Source organism: Chrysochloris asiatica, unplaced genomic scaffold, assembly GCF_000296735.1.
Source record: "Chrysochloris asiatica unplaced genomic scaffold, ChrAsi1.0 scaffold00242, whole genome shotgun sequence".
Classification (NCBI taxonomy): domain Eukaryota; kingdom Metazoa; phylum Chordata; class Mammalia; order Afrosoricida; family Chrysochloridae; genus Chrysochloris; species Chrysochloris asiatica.
Window position 1 is genome coordinate 2,408,359 of NW_006408760.1, and position 18,294 is coordinate 2,426,652.

Genomic DNA, 18,294 nt, shown 5'->3' on the forward strand with positions numbered 1-18,294 from the left:
GGTCGCTATGAGTCAGTTCTGACTCGATGGCACCTGACAGCAACAACAACAACAACATCCAGAGAAGCAGCGACACTAGAGATGGAGGCAGAAATGAGGACATGCAGAAATAGAGCAGCTTAGGACTCTAGACTCATAGCAAGAGAAAGGCTGTGTGCTTGCAGTCAGGAGGCAGGCTTGCAGCATGTGCCCTTTGGTTGTTTAATTGATGATATATTTCTGAGTGTTTCTGTGTACATCCAAAACAAACAAACCAACAAAAAACCAGAGGTACAGAAGCAAATACTGTTGAATGATGATGCACAGAGATCATAATCACTGCAATGAAACAATGAGTGTTAAACTGATGTTCTCCCATGTAAACTACCATTCAATTCACAATTAAAAACTTAAAAAAAAAAAAAAAAATCCATCCAGGTCTAGATGGCTTTACTGGTGAATTCTACCAAACAGTCAGAGAAGAGTTGACACCAATTTTACTGAAACTATTTCAGCATATAGAAAAGGATGCAAAACTCCTGAACTTAACAACAAAGACAAATAACCCAATCATAAAATGAGCAAAAGACTTGAATGGGCATTTCACCAAAAAGGACAGTCAAATGGCCACCAAACAAATGAAAAGATGCTCAGTATCATTAGCTATCAGAGATATACAAACTCAAATCATTTCACTTCTATTAGGACTAAGAAAAAAACCCCAGGCCATAACAAATATTGTTAAGGATATAGGGAAACTAGAACCCTTATCCATGACTATGGGAATGCAAAGTGGTAGAAATCAATTTTTTCTACCAATCATGGAAAACAAGTTTGATGGTTCCTCAAGAAACTAACAAACTATCATTTGTTGTTGTTATTAAGTGTTGTCGAGCCAGTTCTGACTCAGTGAGCCTGTGTAGGGTTTCTAAGGAGCAGCTGGTGGGTTTGAACTGCAGTTAGCAGTCCAGTGCTTATCCTACAGCACCACACCAGGACAATAGAACTACCATGTTGCTGTTGTTAAGTGCTGAGTCAATTCCAAGTCATAGTGACCTTGTATAGGGTTTCTGAGGAGCAGCTGGTGAGCTTGAACCGCTGATTTTGTAGTTCAAACCAACGATGCAGTCCAGAACTACCATATGACCCAACAATTCCACATAAAGGTATATACCCCAAAGACCTGAAAGCAGAGACTCAAAAAGAGACTAGTACATTAATGCTCATTACAGCATTACTCACAATAGCCAAAAGGTAGGAACAACCTAAATATCCACCAACATATAAATGGATAACCAAATGTATATATATAGTCAGTAGGAGAAATGAAGCTTCCCCACCCCCACCTCCAAGGGGGTAGGAATACCGAGTTAGAGTTAGAGCTATAGGTAGGTCTACACTATTGTTAAGTGCCGCTGAGTCTGTTACTACTCTTAGCAACCCTGTATAGGGTTTCCAAGGAGTGGCTGGTGAGCTTCAACCGCCAACCTGGCAGTTCAAACTGACTCTGCAGTCCAGCGTATTAACCTGCTGTGCCACATCAGGACAGTTAGGACTAGTGTAAAGGGGTAGGATTTGGAAAGGGGGAGGAGTAGGGCTTGATCTAGTTTTATGGTTACACTTCGGTTTTTATTCTTGACATCTACTTGATTTTCTCTTCATTTAGAAGTTCTGTAACTACATTGTTCACTCTTTTTATGCTTTTTGTTGTTGTTGCAAACTGCTATCTTTGGTTTCCTATTTTCAATCTTGTAGTTTTATCTTGCAAAATCGGTTTAAACTGCATGATTGGCGGTTTAAGCTCACCAGCTGCTCCTTGGAAACCCTAGACAGGGTTGCTGTGAGTTGGAACTGACTCGACGGCACTTACCAACAAGGTTTATTTTACTTTGGATACTTCTATATCTGGGTTGAGTTCTCAGTGATACTGTCATATATATAAATCTTAGGTTGTTGTCTGATCTGTCCAAAGAACTCCCTTTAGTATATATATTTTTTAAGATTGGGCTAGTTTCTACAAATTCTTTTAATTTCTATTTATCTGGAAATGTTGTAATTTTACTATTATACTTGATGGGTATATGATTCTTGGTAGGCACATTTTTTCTTCCAGAGTTTTATATAATTCATCCAATTATCTTTTTTTTTTGGAGACACTGTTTTTTTGGAGAGCACAGGTCAGTGCTACCTAGGCCTTCACGAATGCAGGGCTCTCCACTTGTACAAGGGGCCAGGGTTGGGGATGTATTTGACCCCACAGCCATCTGGGATGAGGCGCTTCTCAGCCACCATGTTTTCAAACTCATCAGCATTGAACTTGGTGAAGCCTCACTTCTTGGAGATATGGAACTTCTGGCGCCCAGGGAACTTGAACTTGGCCCTGCGTAGGGCCTCAATCACATGCTCCTTGTTTTGAAGCTTGGTGCGGATGGACATAATGACTTGGCCAATGTGGACCCTAGCTACAATGCTGAGGCTTTCCAAAGGCCTCTCTCATCCCTGTCTGGAGCCTGTCAACCCTAGCACAGGACAACATCTTGTTGATGCGGATGACATGGAATGGATGCAGCCGCACTCGGATGTGAAAGCCATTTTTGCCACAGCTTTTCACCACGTACTTGTTGGCACAAATACAGGCAGTCTCCAGGGCTTCTGAGGAGAGCTGCTCATATTCATCTGATACCATTTGGCCACAGAGTGGCCCAGGCCAAAGATAAGAATCTTGGCATCAGGGACACCTCGGCAGAAGTGGGACTTAGGATAGGGCTTGTTCTCACAATACCGGTAACACGGGGCGACGGCCCATGGCAACACCAGGATCTTTGTGGCTGCAACCAAACAGATAAAGGCGCCTCGGAGGGAAAGAGCCCAAGTCTCTTTTTGCCTGCATGGTTTCTGCGGAGAAATCAGAACTTAGTCTCATCAATTCTCCTTTTTGTTTTTTCTGAGCTGCTCTCAGGATTCTTTCCTTGTCTTTAGGTTTGAAAGAGTTTAAGTGTAATATGTCTTGGTGTTTTTCTTTTGGTTTTCTATCCTGTTTGGAGTTTGTTCAAGTACTTGTTTTTGTTGCTGTTGTTAGAAGAACTCAGCAAAATAAAATTCCAGTTTATTGTTGGGACTGTATTTTTTCATACATACATAAAACAAGTGAAAAAAAACCATATAGCAACTTCATAGGCAAAAAACATATAGAAAACGTTCACATTTAGTCTTTTTTAAAATCATTTCATACAAAATACTTATAGACAGCTAAGCACTTACATAAAAATAGTTAATAGAGTACTTGGATTAAGGTTTTATTTTTGTTGCTGTTTTTGCTTATTCTTATCCTCCCCCCCCCCTTTGAGAATATAAAGAACATGGTAACACCACAAATAAAGTCAGAAGTAGAACAGAGACCGCTCCAACGGCTGCATTGGTGTTCTGAAAACATTAAAAATGGCAATATATACCAAAATATAAATAAAAATGTCAAACAAAATTTCCCTTTAAAACTACTTTTAAGAAATAAAACCAATGTTCATCACAGCACTATTTATAATAGCAAAAAGATGGAGACAGCCTAAGTGTCCATCAATGGAAGAATGATAAACAAACTTGGGTACATACACACAATGGAATACTATGCTACCTTGCATAATGATGAAGCTACAAAATATTATGCTGAGTGAAATTAGTAAGTCACAAAGGACAAATAGTGCATATGACCATTATTGTAAAATCTTAAGAAAAGATTTCCATACAAAAAGATAAATTTTTTGATGGTTACCAGTGGTGGGAGGCAGGGACAGTAAGGCAGGTTAGGAGATAGACACATGATAGCTCGGGTGATGGGAAGGGCAATACACAAGAAAGGGGAGGGGTGGACGAACAAGGGAGATAGGGGAAGACATAGGGAGGTTTGCAAGTGCTAAATGGGACTGAGGTAAATAGTGATGTATACTCAACCTTTTAATAACAGGGCTCTGTGATACAGGGATCAAGACATAGTCTGAATGGGTATCCAGTGTTTGACTGTCTTGTGGATATTGATTTGCCCACTACTGTAAAATAGACATTTAAGGGGGATAGAAAAGAATATTGGGAAATATGATTACAGAAAGCTTATAAGCTCGTTTTCAGCCTGTAACTAATTGGACTAGCTGAAAGGGGTACTAGAATATGCCCAGTGAAATAGGCATCTTGTTAAGCCTTTGTAGAGTACAGGGCCTTAGGTGGAATCCTGAGCCCCATCCAGGACCTTCCGAGGTGGGACAGTCCCACTTAAAAGGATATTCAGACCAATCCACAGTGGCTAGAGGAAAAGAAGATACTTCTTGAAAGAAAGACCAGCAGCAGGGTGGAAAAAAAAAAAAAAAAAAGCCGGTTTAGCTGTTCTAACAACAAGCAAGCTGTTTGCCTGGGAGCCATCAAGACAAGAAAAGTCAGCCCATCAGGATCAACCCCTTCCAAGATTGAAACGCAAAGGGAACACATGAGGAGGCTTGTAAGCTCACTGGTGACTGCCTTGGCTTACTTGTAAGAGGAAATGGGGTAAATGCAGTAATGAAGACACGGGCTGAGCCCGACCATGTTCCATAGACCCCCACAGATGAAAGACAGAGACGAGGAAGGGCTGGCTGGTCTAAAGTTTAGGAAGACTTTGGAACTCCTGAGCCCATGGACACTGACCTAGCCACTGGGGTCTAGAGGTGAGAATGAAGCTGCCAGCTGGTCTGAAGTGGGGAGAGGCATGCGAGAATGCCCAAACTAGCAGATAGGACCTTTTTGACCTAGTTTGGATTGCTTGCTGATCAGAATTCGACTAAAGGAGGATTAGAAAGTTTGATATAGGAAGCAAGTGTACAGTACTACAATTTGATGAAGTGGACTTTTATGGATGTAGTTGCTCTAAATGCCAACGAAGGGGGAAGGATTTTTCACATCAAGCCTTTCCCATCAGTACACAGGGTTGATAAGGGCAGGCAACTTAGGCATTGGCTACCAAAAATGAGGGGCCATAAAGGCATGAAGTGGTTGGTTTACAAGCTTTCGAGTGTATGCTTAGTTTTAAAATGAGGGGGTAAGGTAGAATCCCCACTGAATAGTTTTCCTTTTGTCTAGATGGTGCTGTGGGCTAATGCACTGGACTGCAAAGTCGTTTGAACTGTAAGGTTAGTGGTTCAGGTTCACCAGTTACTCCTTGGAAACCCTATACAGGGTTGCTATGGGTTGGAACTGACTCGATGGCACACAACAATAGATGGGTTTGGTGAAAGGGGATGGGGAGGATGGGGACAGGATTTTTTTGGTTTAAAAATAATTATCATGACTAACTGTGATTGTCAATCATGAATCTAAAGGCATTAGATGTGAAACAAAAAAAAGGGGAGTAGTTAACCTTTCATTCCAGGAACAGAGGACCCTAGGACCATCAAGAGGTAAGAACATGAGCAGAGCATGGGATCCTAACCAGAAAAGATGGAAGCAGAGGTGATGGCAGAGAGACATTGAACAGTTGAGGACTCTAGACCTATAGAATGAGAACGGCAGTGCGCCTGAAGGCAAGAGGCTGTCTTGTAAAATGTGCCCTTTGGTCATTTAAACAAATATATTTTTTCTGTATGTTTTGTGTACATCAAAAAAATAAGATGGAACAGGGTAAATACTGTTAACTAATGGTGCAGGGAGGGGATTGTAATCATTGCAGTGAAACAAAAAATGATTGAGTGTAAGTAAAACTGATGATCTGCCCTGTAAACTATCACTCAAGTCACAATAAAAGCTTAAAAAAAGAAAAAAACTATGGCCTTGGAAGTTTTCATTCTTTTTTTTCCCCTGTTGCAAATTCACATTGTGGTTTTGGTTGGGTGGTGGTGAGTATGTGTCATCTGTGTGTGGTGCTGACCAATGTGGCTGAGTGGTACTTTCTACTCAAAGGTGACCACTGAATTATGAGACAGGAAGTGGAGGGTGGTCTTCTATTTTTAAGTTTAATGTTTCCTTTTTCATTGTTGGTCTTCTGCTTCTTGGTGTCACCATCATCATCATCCTTATCATATTCAGCTGTCTATTTGCCCGTACCTGTCTTACCTTCCTCATCTTCATTGCAGTCTTCTTCCTCCCCACCTTTTTTCTCTTTTCATCTACCTCCTTGTTAGCATCCCGTTCCCCATTTTCATTAGCATTCCCATTAGTGGGTGCACCTCTTCCATTATCTACTTCTTCTACAATCTTCTTTTAAGTCCATGGTGGTGGTCTTGAAGTTGGTGTCCATGGCTGCATCTGACATGGTGGGTCATGCCAATAATCCAATGCAGCAGATGACAAAGAAAGTGCAAGTTTGGGGACTCAGGTGAGAAAGCTGCTGGACTTGACTCCACTGATGGATCTGGGAACAATGCAAAGATGGATTTCAATTTGCTGTTTTTACATGTTTTCCAATCATTTTGTCAATTTGTTCTTAGTGTTTTCCTGAATCTTTCTATAGTTTTGTCTGTGCTTTCTCTCAATCTATTGTTGTTGTTAAGTGCCATTGAGTCAGTTCCAACTCACATAGTGGCCATATGCATGACAGAACAAAACACTGCCCTGTTCTGCTCCATCTTCACAATTGCTGTTACACTTGAGCCCATTGCTGCTGCCACTGTACCAATCCATCTCGCTGGGGGTCTTACTCTTTTTTGCTGACCCTCCATTTACCAAGCATGCTGTTCTTCTCTAGAGACTGGTCCCTTCTAATAACATGTCTGAATTATGAGAGACAAAGTCTCCCCATCCTGTCTCCTAAGGAGTATCCTGGCTATACCTCTTCCAGTACAGATGTTTGTTCTTCTGGCAGTCCATGGTACTTTTAACATTCTTATTCAATACCATAACTCAAATGCATCAATTCTTCTACTGTTTTCCTTATTCATTGTCCAATTTTCAAATGCATAATATAAGGCTACTGAAAATGCCATGGCTTGGGTCAGGTGCACCTTAGTCCTCAAACTGACATCTTTGCTCTTGAATACTTTAAAAAGGTCTTGTGCAGCAGATTTGCCTAATGCAATACATTGATTTCTTGCCGCCACTTTCATAAGTGTTCACAATGGATCCAAGCAAATGAAGTCTTTGACAACTTCAATCTTCTCTCCATTCATCATGATGTTAGTGGTAAGAATTTTTGTTTTATTTACATTGAGTTGCAATCCATTTGAAGGCTGTGGTTTTTTATTTTCATCAGTATTTTAAGTCCGCTCCACTTTCTGCAAGCAAAGTTGTAATATCTGCATATATATCACAGGTCATTCATTAATGAGTCCTCTTCCAAACTTGATGCCACATTAGTCTTCATATAATCCAGATTCTCAGATTATTTGCTCAGTATACAGATTCAATAAATATGGCCAAAGAATACAATCCTGACACATCCCTTTACTGATTCTAGACTGCTCACTGTCCCTTTGTTCTGTTTGAAAGACTGCCTCTTGGTCTATGTATAGTTTCCTCATGAGTACAAACAAGTGTTCTGGGATACCCATTCTTATCAGTGTTATACATAGCCTGTCATGATTCACACAACTGAAAACATTTGCATAGTCAATAAAGCACAGGTAAGCATCTTTCTGGTACTCTTTGCTTTCATTCATGATATATCTGACATCAGCAATGATATCCCTCATTCCATGTCCTTTTCTGAATCCCGCTTGAACGCTGTCAATGTCCAGTTGTAGCCATTTTTAAATTCTTTTTAGCAAAATTTTACTTCCATTGCAAGTACATAAATATCATTCTTTTGAATTCCTTATCAGGTAGTTCTGGTAGGATTTCTGACTCTGTATTTTAGTCACTTGTTTGAGCCACTCTGTCTTGTTTCTTCGTATAAGCTGAAATTGTCTGCTTTCTTCTACATGCTGTGGTGTTGTATTTATATTTAACTGATGACTGTATGTTGGTATACTCTCAGGTACTCACTCCCTGCTTGGTGGGTGTGCTAAAGTCTAGAAGTGTGTATTCAGTTCTCTATTCACTGTTTGTGTAGCAGAGTTCAGGGTGGGTTTGTCTGATGTTAGCTGTTGATTATCATTAATCAAGTAGTACTGGAGTAAGCAGTGGTGCTTGCTCAGTGGGTGGAGCCACAGGAGGTACAGATGTGACTGGGTCATATGGACACAACTGCTGTCTCCCAAAAACAAATAGAGTACTGGTGTGGAGCTGTAGGATAAGCACTGGAAGGCTAACTTCAAGGCTGGTGGTTCAAATATACTGGCCACTCCTCAAAAACCTATACAGGGTAGCTATGAGTTGTAATCAACTTGACAGCTCTTAACAACAACAAAAACAAACAGCAGCAATAAAAGTTCTAATGAGTCGAAATTCATTTGTCCACAGAAGGGGATGATATGTCTGGTTCCCAACCCCAGGCAGAGCAGAGGCTGAGCAGGAGGGTATGCCAATGGCTGCTGAGTTGGCCGAGGGCAAGGACTGGATACACCTCCAGCCACTAGGAAGGCCAAGGAACACTGGAGAATTGTGCCTCTAGGTCACTGTGTCGACTGAAAACTGCATACAAAAGCTCAAGATGGCCACGTCACACCAGCCCAGCCAGTTGACAGCCTGCATGTCTTTCTCCTCTCTTGTTGCTCCTGCTCAGCTTTCTCTTCCAGTTGGCAGTCAATCCACTTCTCTTTCCTATTCTCTGAATCTCAGGGTTCCAGGATCACCATATGTTTGTGTTTCATATGGTCTCCCGTGTCCTTGTTGAGAGATTCCGCTCAGCATATCTGCCTATTCCATCACCTTGTCCATGCAACATGATGTCTTGATACATACAACAGAATGGATGGAGCTTGAAAACATTGTGATGAGTAAAATAAACCAATCACAAAATGATACATATTGTATGATATCACTTGTGTAAAAAGACAGGAAAAGGCAAATGTATAGAAATAAAAGTTTATTAGTAGTTACAAGGGGTAAGAGAGGGGGGAAAGAAAGGGATTAATGATGACTGAAAAGTCACATTGATAAAGGCAGGATTGCACTATCAATTATTGTAATTGTTGTCAACAAGTAGTATAGCTATAAAACTTTGAATCGGCAAAAGTTGTACAGTAGATATTTTTATAACAACAACAGAGTAACTACTAATGCTGGTTATGCACAACCAAACAGTTCATGAGATTTGGGTATCTGGTTTGGAGGATTAGGGTCATGGTTTCATGGGACATTTCAGTTAACTGGCTTAATAATGTGTTTAGGACCTCTGTTCTACCTCCTAGTTTGCTCTGTAGGCCCTAGGGTCTTAAAAGTTTAAAAGCTACTATTCAAGCCACAAAAATTGGTTTCTATTCAACTGGAAAACAGAAAAAGAAGGAGAGTCAGAACAGAAGGAGGATGTGGAATGTGTGGCTAATTACTCCGTGAACAATTGCCTCCTTTGCCATGAAACCAGAATTGGATGGCACCTCGTTAGCATTACTGTACATTTGGATTCAAGCCACAGAAAAATCCTGATTAAAATGCAGAACATAATTTCATATTTTCATGGAATCTAAATTTTGGTAGCCATGAAAGGTAGATAAAACTACTGCCCTAGCTTTACTAGCAAAAATGTTGAGTGCTATATTATTTTAAGAACTATTTCTATGGGATCAAAGTGACAACAGCAACTTGAAAGTATAGGCAGGAAACTTAGGGGACAGTGAGTTTATGTTAAAGAGAAAGGGATTACTCAGCAAAGAAGGCTGAGAATGATTGCACAACTTGAAGAAAGTAATCAATGTCACTAAATTGTACATGTAGAAACTATTGAATTGGTGTACGTTTCATTGTGTATTCACCCTCAAAACAACAATAAAGTAAAATCTAGAAAAACAAAATGAACTGAAAAAAATCAAAGGTTAAATTACACCACCAATTGAATTCCTAGCCTCGAATGGCATCTTAAGTTAAAATGAGGGCATTGATAAGGATGAAATGGGATCCTGAAGCTTGGGTTGGGGACATATGGGCAGATAATTAGCTGGCGATCCTGACCCCCAAATTTCTTCTTGCCAACAGAAGTAGTTCTCCTACTCCTATCTGAAGCAATTACCTGATCTTTGTCTGCTAAGTCAGCTTCCCTAATAAAACCATTATCCTTTCTACCTCCATCTGATGACAGTCATTCAGCTGTGCCTGTTGAGTTTTTGTCTGAGATACTGTCAGAAGTACATTCCTTACAAGACAGTGCTGAATGTCCCCAGGATACACTCGATCACCCATTTTCACTTCTAGACCTATAACTAGACTAGATGTAGGTCCTGGTGAGCCCAAAGAGGTAAAGTACCAAGTGTGAACCAGGAAGACTACATTCTACAATCGAAAATAACTGTTTGACGGATAAGAGCCGAGTACGGGACCCCACCCAGAGAACTGGGGATGCCTCAGATGGAGACAAAGATGATGACATGGAGGGATGAAACGGCTGGGGACTTTGGATCCAGAGAGGGAGAGGAACTGTGGGCCGAAGACTGGGGGGGGAGGGGGGAGTGTAGAGCACGGGTTTCTAGGATATGCCCTTTGGTCGGAAGACGATGCATGGAGGGGATTGGAACCATGGCAATGTAATGATATACAATGGAATGAATATGGAACTGAAGTCCTCTCATGTAAACTATCATATAACTCACAATAAAACATAAAAAAAAAGGAAGAAAATAACTGTTTGATTTTTCTAATATATACAAACAAAAACTGGGGAATAAGAGTTTGTTGTTGTTGTTAGGTGCCATCGAGTCAGTACCGACTCATAGCAACCCCATGCACAACAGAATGAAACACTGCCTGATCCTGGGCCAACCTCAAAATTGTTGCCATGTTTGAGCCCATTGATGCTGCCATATTGCCAATCCATCTCGCTGGGGGTCTTCCTCTTTAATTCTGACCCTCCACCTTCCAAACACGATATCCTTCTCTAGCGATTGGTCCCTCCTGACAATATGTCCCAAGTATGAGAGATGAAGTTTGGCCATCCTGGCCTCCAAGGAGCACTCTGGCTGCACTTCTTCCAACACAGATCTGTTTGTTCTTTTGGCAGCCCATGGCACTTTTAAGATTCTCCTCCAACACCATAATTCAAAAGCTATATGTAAGTGTAGGAATGGCAATTAAAGGATGTAAGATAATAGTGCAAGGAACATAAAGTTAGATCACTTTGATTTTGTTGATATGAGCACAGATTCTTGATTCAATACCAGCCTGAAAGGTTAGAAAAGGATCTAACAGAAATAAATCTAATATTTTGGTTGGGTCACTAAAGCATTAATAACTATAGAAGAAGGTAATCAAAGGCTTAGGGAAATCTATTTACTGTTGTGGCACTATAGGATCAGAACTGGACTACGAATCACAAGGCTGGCAGTTCAAACCCACCAGTTGCTCCTTAGAAACCCTATCCAGGGTTGCTATGATTTGGAACCGACTCAACAGCACTTAACAACATACAAGCAGAATTCTAACTTGAATCACCGGAATAGTGAGTCACAGCTCCTCAATCAATTCCTAGAAATGAGCCAGTTTACAGCCCCTTGAATGAAGGACAGGCTGAGTTCTCTTGAGGAAGGACCCCACTGTACTGCGAAAATGGATATTGTTAATATTTCTCCTAACCTTTCCCAAAGGGATCTTTTAATAAGACATTCATCAAGGAAAAGGGGATTACTGGTTACTGACTCTGAAATGATACTAACTCCAGAAGTCCCCAAATTCAGTAGTCAGAGTAGGGACATATGAAGTTTAGGTTACTAATAGAGTATTAGATCAGCTGGATCTCACAGTGGGTCCAGTGGGTTCCTGATACATCATGTACTAATTTAATCAATTCCAGAATGCATAATTGGAAAAGACATACTCAGCAGCGGGCAGAATCCCCACAATGGATCACTGACATAGAGAGTATGGTAAGAAAAGCCAAGTGGAAGTCACTAAACTGTTGCTATAAAGGAAAATAGTAAGTCAAAAGCAATACTGCTTTCCTGGAGGGACTGCAGAGATCAATGTCACCATCAAGAATTTGATGGATGCAGCGGTGTTGATTTCCACTACAATCCCATTCACCTTGCCTATTCAGCCTGTACAAAAACAGATGGATCTTGGAGAACAACAGTAGACTATTGTAAACTTAACCAGATGGCAATTCCAATTGCAGCTGCTGTTTCTGATGTGGTTTCATTGCTTCGGCAAATTAATATATCTTCTGGTACCTGGCATGCAGCTCTTGATATAATGCCTTTTTCTTGATTCCAATTTCAAAGGAATACCAGAAGCAGTTTGCTTTCATCTGGTAACGCCAGTAATACACCTATACTGCCCTCCTACCCCAGAGGTATATCAACTCTCCAATCCTATGTCATAATTTAGCCTGCAGGGTTCTTGATTGCATCTCCCTTCCATAAGACATCACACTGGCCCATTACATTGATAACATTATGCTGAGTAGACTTAGTAAGGAGGAAGTTATCAATGACTCTAGACATATTGTTAAGACATTTGCGTATTAGAAGATGGGAAGTTAACCCAACAGAAATTCACTTCAATTAAATTATATAAGAGTCCAGTAGTGTGGAGCATGTTGAAATATTCTTTCTATAAGCGAAGGATAAATTGTAATTATTTGGCCTCTCCTGCAACTAAAAAGAGTCCTGGTATGGCACTATGGGTTAATGTGCTGGACTGCAAAGTCATTTGAACTCCAAGGTTGGCAGTTCAAGCTCACCAGCCCCTCCTCGGAAACCCTATACAGGGCCACTATGGGTTGGAAATGACTCATCAGCACTTAACAACAACAACAACTAAAAAGAAGGTGCAATACGGTGTGTCTCTTTGAATTTTGGAGACAACATAGCCTTCATTTAGGTGTGCTACTCCAGCCTATTTATCAAATGACTTGAAAAGCTGCTAGTTTTGAGTTGTTGTTAAGTGTTGTTGAGTTGATTCCGACCCATAGAGACCCTGTATCTGGTTTCCGAGGAACCCAGAATAAAGATTCTGCAACTGCCTTACAAACCACTTAGTCACTTAGGCCATATGGTTTGGTTAATTCAGTGGTTTCTGAAGTGCTAGAGGCAGATACAGATGCTGTCTGGAGTCTTTCTTTCATAGGCCCCTACAGTGAATCATAGTGCAGACCCTTAGGACTTTGAGCAAAGCCCTGCTATCCTCTGCATATGACCTTTTGAGAAATAGCTTTTGATTTGTTACCGGACCTTAGTAGAGACTAAACTAAGAACTATGGCCAAGTTACTATGTGACCAGAGCTTCCCATCATGACCTGAGTGTTGTCTGATTCATAAGTCCATAAAGTCATTAAGGCCAGACATATACAACAGCATTCCATTATTAAATGGAAATGGTATATAGGAAAAATGGCTCGAGCAGGACCTGAAGGCACAGTTACACGAGCAAGTGGCCAAATGCCCATGGTCCCCACTCCTGTCACATTACCTTCTGTCAGTCTGCACATAGGCTCTCAAGGAAAGTTTCTTACGATGAGCTGACTGAAGAAGAGAAAACTCATAACTGGTTTACAAATGGTTCTGCTCATTATGCAGGCACCACTTGAAGATAGATAGTGGCAGCCCCTTTCTGGGACTTCCCTGAAGCACAGTGGTGAAGGGAAATACTCCTAATGAACAGGATTTTGAATAGTGTACCTGGTTGTTCATTTTACTTAGAAGGAGAGACACGGAGTTATATACTGATTCATGAACTGTGGCCAATGATTTGACTGCATAGTTAGGGCCCATTACATTGATATGGAAGGAATATGACTGGAAAACTGGTGACAAGGAGGTAAGGGAAGAGGCATGTGGACAGACCTCTGGATGGACCAAAGAACCGGTAGGTAGTATTTGGCTCTCATATGAATGTTTAACAAAGGGCTAACCCTAGCAAAGGAGGATTTTAACAGTCAAGTGGCTAGAATGACAAGTTCTATGGATTCTAGTCAGCCTCTTTCCTCAGTCACTCCTGTCATTGCCCAAAGGACTCATGAACAAAGTGGTGATAGTACCAGGGATGGAGCTTATGCATGGGCTTAGCAACATGAACTTTTGCTCACTAAAGCCAAGGTGATTACAGTCATTGCGGAATACCTAATCTGCCAGCAGCAGAGGCCAACACTAGTACATATTATTCTTAGGGGCAATCAGTCAGCAACCTGGTGACAGGTTGATTATTACAATGGTCCACTTCCATTATGGAAATGGCAGTATTTTGTCCTTACTGGGACAGACACTTATTCTGGATATGGATTTACCTTCCCTGTACATAGTACTTCTGCCAAAACTATTATCCATGGACTCACAGTAAGCCTTATCCACTGCCATCATATCCCATACATCACTATCATTTATCTGAGATAGATAAAGGAACTTACTGGTTTTACCATGTTCCCCATCATCCTGAAGCAGCTGGCTAGATATAATGATGGAATGGCCATCTGAAGAAACAATTACAGTACTTTTTTGTTGTCAAGTGCCATTGAATCGATTCCAACCCATAATGACCCTGTATAAGGTTTCCAAGGAGCAGCTGGTGAGCTTGAACCACTGACCCTGCAGTTCAAACGGCTTTGCAGTCTGGCGCATTAACACACAGCGCCACACCAGGTATTAGCTAAGTGGAAATACCTTGCAGGATCAGGATAATGTTCTCCAGTAGGCTATATGAAGGGGCTTCAAAAGTTTATGGAAAAATTCCATTATCTTTCAATTCCATATTTTCATGAACTTTTTGAAGCCTTGGACATACTGCAGGTTCAGTTCCAGGCTACTGGAATAAAGTGAGTCACATGAATTTCTTGGTTTTCTAGAGCATACACAAGTTTTTTACACAATACTGTATTCTTATGTATGCAACAGCATTATGAAAAAGTTTGAAGTATTGTGAGAACTATCAAAATGTGACACACAGATAAGTGAGCACATGCTGTTGGAAAAACAGCACCAAGAGACTTATTAGATGGAAGGTTGCCACAAACCTTCAACTTGTAAAAAAATGTATTATTTGCAAAGTACAATAAAATAGGAATACCTCAACTTCTGGCAAGGTGGTGGACCAGGTAGATGCCTATCTACAACAGATATGAGAGACCAAGTGAAACAGACAAAGATGAAAATAATGGAACCCTGAACTTCAGAGAAATGTTTAGCGATGTAGACTAAGCACTTGCTAGCAGAAGCTGAGCAGGGATGGTGAAAGAAGGAGACACACTGGTGAACAGCTGGTCACATGTGGCACAACCATCTTGTGAGCAGCTTTGGCAACAAGAGGTGTCCTGGCATAGTAGATTCACACAGGCAACAGGAGAGGTGTAATTTCTTCCTTCTTTTTCCCAGGCTCCCCTGCCAACTAGAGGTGTGGCCAGCTCCCACCTGATTTCACCCCCAGCAGAGACCCTGCTCTCCAGTTCAGAACCACATGGTTATTGAGAGCCAGTGTGAGGCAGGGGTGGGCTGTGCCACTTCTATATACTGCTTTGATGTCCTGTGGTGTTTCCTGGATTCAGGTGGGTTCAGCTCCAGACCTACAAAAGTCACAGAGACACCAGACCAGCATTTAACCAGTCACATTGCCCTCAGCTGTCCTGTGGTTCTAACAGACACTGAAACCAGCCCATCAAAGGCCTCCACGAACTACTTCTGGATTGAGTACCCTGAACATAGATAACATTGAGTTCAACAGGAACTCCATCTAGGATCAGGAACTCTGCTGTCATATTCCTTCAACAGTCACCTTGTGAGTTCCTTAAATTGCAGGAGGCCCCACACAGAAATTTCTCCCCTCTAGTTCCAACAAGTAGTTCTAACAACAGGAGCTCTGGTAGTGTAGTGGTTACAAATCGGGTTGCGAACCTTAAGGTCAGCAGTTCAAAACTACCAGTGGTTTCACAGTAGAAAGATGAGTCTTTCTGCTCCTGTAAAGATTTACATCCTCGGAAACCCTGTACAGGGTCACTATGAGTTGGAACTGACTCCAAGGCACATAACCACCACCATCAGTTCCAACAACAGCACTGTTTGTTTTTACAAACAAGACAACCCCACAGTGCCCAGGAGACAACAAACAATTTTAGTTCACATGAAGAAACAAGAGAGAATGGCTTAAACAAATGACCAAGATGCAGAGTCAGAAGACATTTCTGAGGAAGAAAAAGTAATAGAACTAACTGAAAGAGGATTCAAAAGAATGATAATTAGGTACCTTCAAAGGATTCATGGAAACATCTAGGAAAGCAAGGAGAACACAGTAAGAAGTTTAGGAGAATTCAGGAAAACATAAGAACTTACACGAAATAAATGCAAATTTTGAAACAAAATTTACAATTAGAAACCCAGAAGATTAATACTAAGATCTCAGAAATGACAATACATTGAAAGGGCAAAGGAGTAGATGTGAAGCAATGGAAACCTGAACTACCTTGTGGAGTCCTTGGCTTGCAGGAACGCCCCCAGAGATTTCTTCTTTCCAGGTCCATTAGCTACACTGTTATTTGGTTTGGGGGTTTGATTTTTTTTTTCTTTTGTGTTTCATTGTTTTTGTTTGTTTATTCTTTTTCCTCCTCCTCCTTCATTACCTTGAATTTTATCTTTTCTACCTCTGTTGTTGTTTTTCCTTCTTTTCTTGTTTCTTATTTACCCTCTTCTTCCCCTCCCCTGCTTTTAATCTTTCTTTACTATACTCTCTTTTTCTTTTCATCTTCACTCCTTGTGGTTTTTATGTTTCCTCCCCTCTCTTATTTTTGTCTTCCATAGCTCTGTTTTCCTATCCCTGTTTTCTTTTTCAGTTATTCTTTTTGTCGTTTGGATGAGTTGGAGTTTATCTGCTCAGTAAACCAAATAGGATGTAAGCACTGTCATGACAAGTATACAGAAATATGAAGATCAACATAAAACAGTAATTTAGTTTCAATGAAGGGAAATGTCTTTAAATGTTATGACAAAATATTTCCAAGAAGAATCTTTGATCCAGTTAATTATACATTTCAGTAAAATAAAGGGTAATAGGTTAAGTGGAAGTTAGCTTGTGAATTTTCCTTAAAATGAAACTCAAATGTTATTAATCCATGTTAGTTAAACACTGTAACTAAAATCTTAAGTATAAAGGAGATGAAGGAACTAATCTTGTTTGCATGGTTCAGAGGAAAATGGCAAATACAACAGGCAAACTGTTGTGATTGATCTAGAACATAGCGCTGTACTGAATTCCAGTCTAAATTGTGCTAAATATTCATCATGAGTATGGCACATTTTGGTCCATGATGTGGTTAAATGCCAAGGCAGATCCCAATTTGTTATAGAGTCACAAAGATTATGGTTGCTTTTTGTTTAAAATATGTATATATATTAAAAAGCTTGGAATACTTCCAAGATACAAAGGCAGGTATTCCTGGAGTCATTTATAGGAAGTAATCAGGGGTGCTGGTGTGGCACTGTGGGTTAATGTGCCAGACTGCAAAGCCATTTGAACTGCTAGATCGGCAGTTCAAGCTCACCAGTCACTCCTCGGAAACCCTATACAGGGTCACTATAGGTCAGAACTGACTCAACGGCACTTAACAACAACAACAAGTCAGGGGTGCATCCAGAAGGCTCTCCACAGAGGTGCTGGGTCAAATTGAAGAAAGGAATATTTTAACGTGCCATCTAGTTCCATGATAGCAACCTGGTTCCCATAGCGGTAATAGTAATTCGGTACACTGAAAATGGTAACCATGACACCAATTATATCCCTCCATTATAAGTTGGTGAGCCTGAGAAACCAGTATCAGACCATAGGCATGGTTAAATGTTTCAGAAATTTCTTGCCTAAATGTGTAGCTAGCACCACGTAGAGAAATACTCAAACCACCAAGATCATCTGGCTTTGACCACAGCAGAACACACATTAGGCCATCATGTGGAACTTCTTGTAAATGATACAGGGCTCTTACATGATCTAGTGTATCTATGGATGGAGAGAGGCCACCATGTAGGCACATCTATCCATCTAGTAAAGCTGTAAGTGGAAGATAATCAAATAGATCTGTAAAACATTTCCAAACATTGGCATTTCTATACTTTCACAGACATTCATCATAAAAGCCATTGTTGTTGTTGTTAGGTGCCATCAAATCGATACCGACTCATAGCGACCTTATGCACAGAACGAAACACAGCCCGATCCTGGGGCAACCTCACTATGTTGACACGCTTGAGTCCATCTATGCTGCACTTGGCCAACCCATCTTGTTGGGGGTCTTCCTCTTTTTCTCTGACCCTCCACCTTACCAAACATGATATCCTTCTCCAGCGACTGGTCCCTCCTGAC

General features: G+C 40.8%; 1 protein-coding gene and 2 pseudogenes across 1 annotated transcript in view; all 3 read right to left on the minus strand.

Annotated features, from left to right (window-relative positions):
- Nucleotides 1-18,294, minus strand: part of ZNF346 (zinc finger protein 346) — an 88,258-nt gene that overhangs the window by 31,505 nt on the left and 38,459 nt on the right. The gene's annotated exons all lie outside the window — the stretch shown is intronic.
- LOC102837666 lies at nt 2,176-2,785 on the minus strand (annotated as a pseudogene).
- LOC102812226 overlaps nt 17,557-18,294 on the minus strand; it is a 12,814-nt pseudogene continuing 12,076 nt past the window's right edge.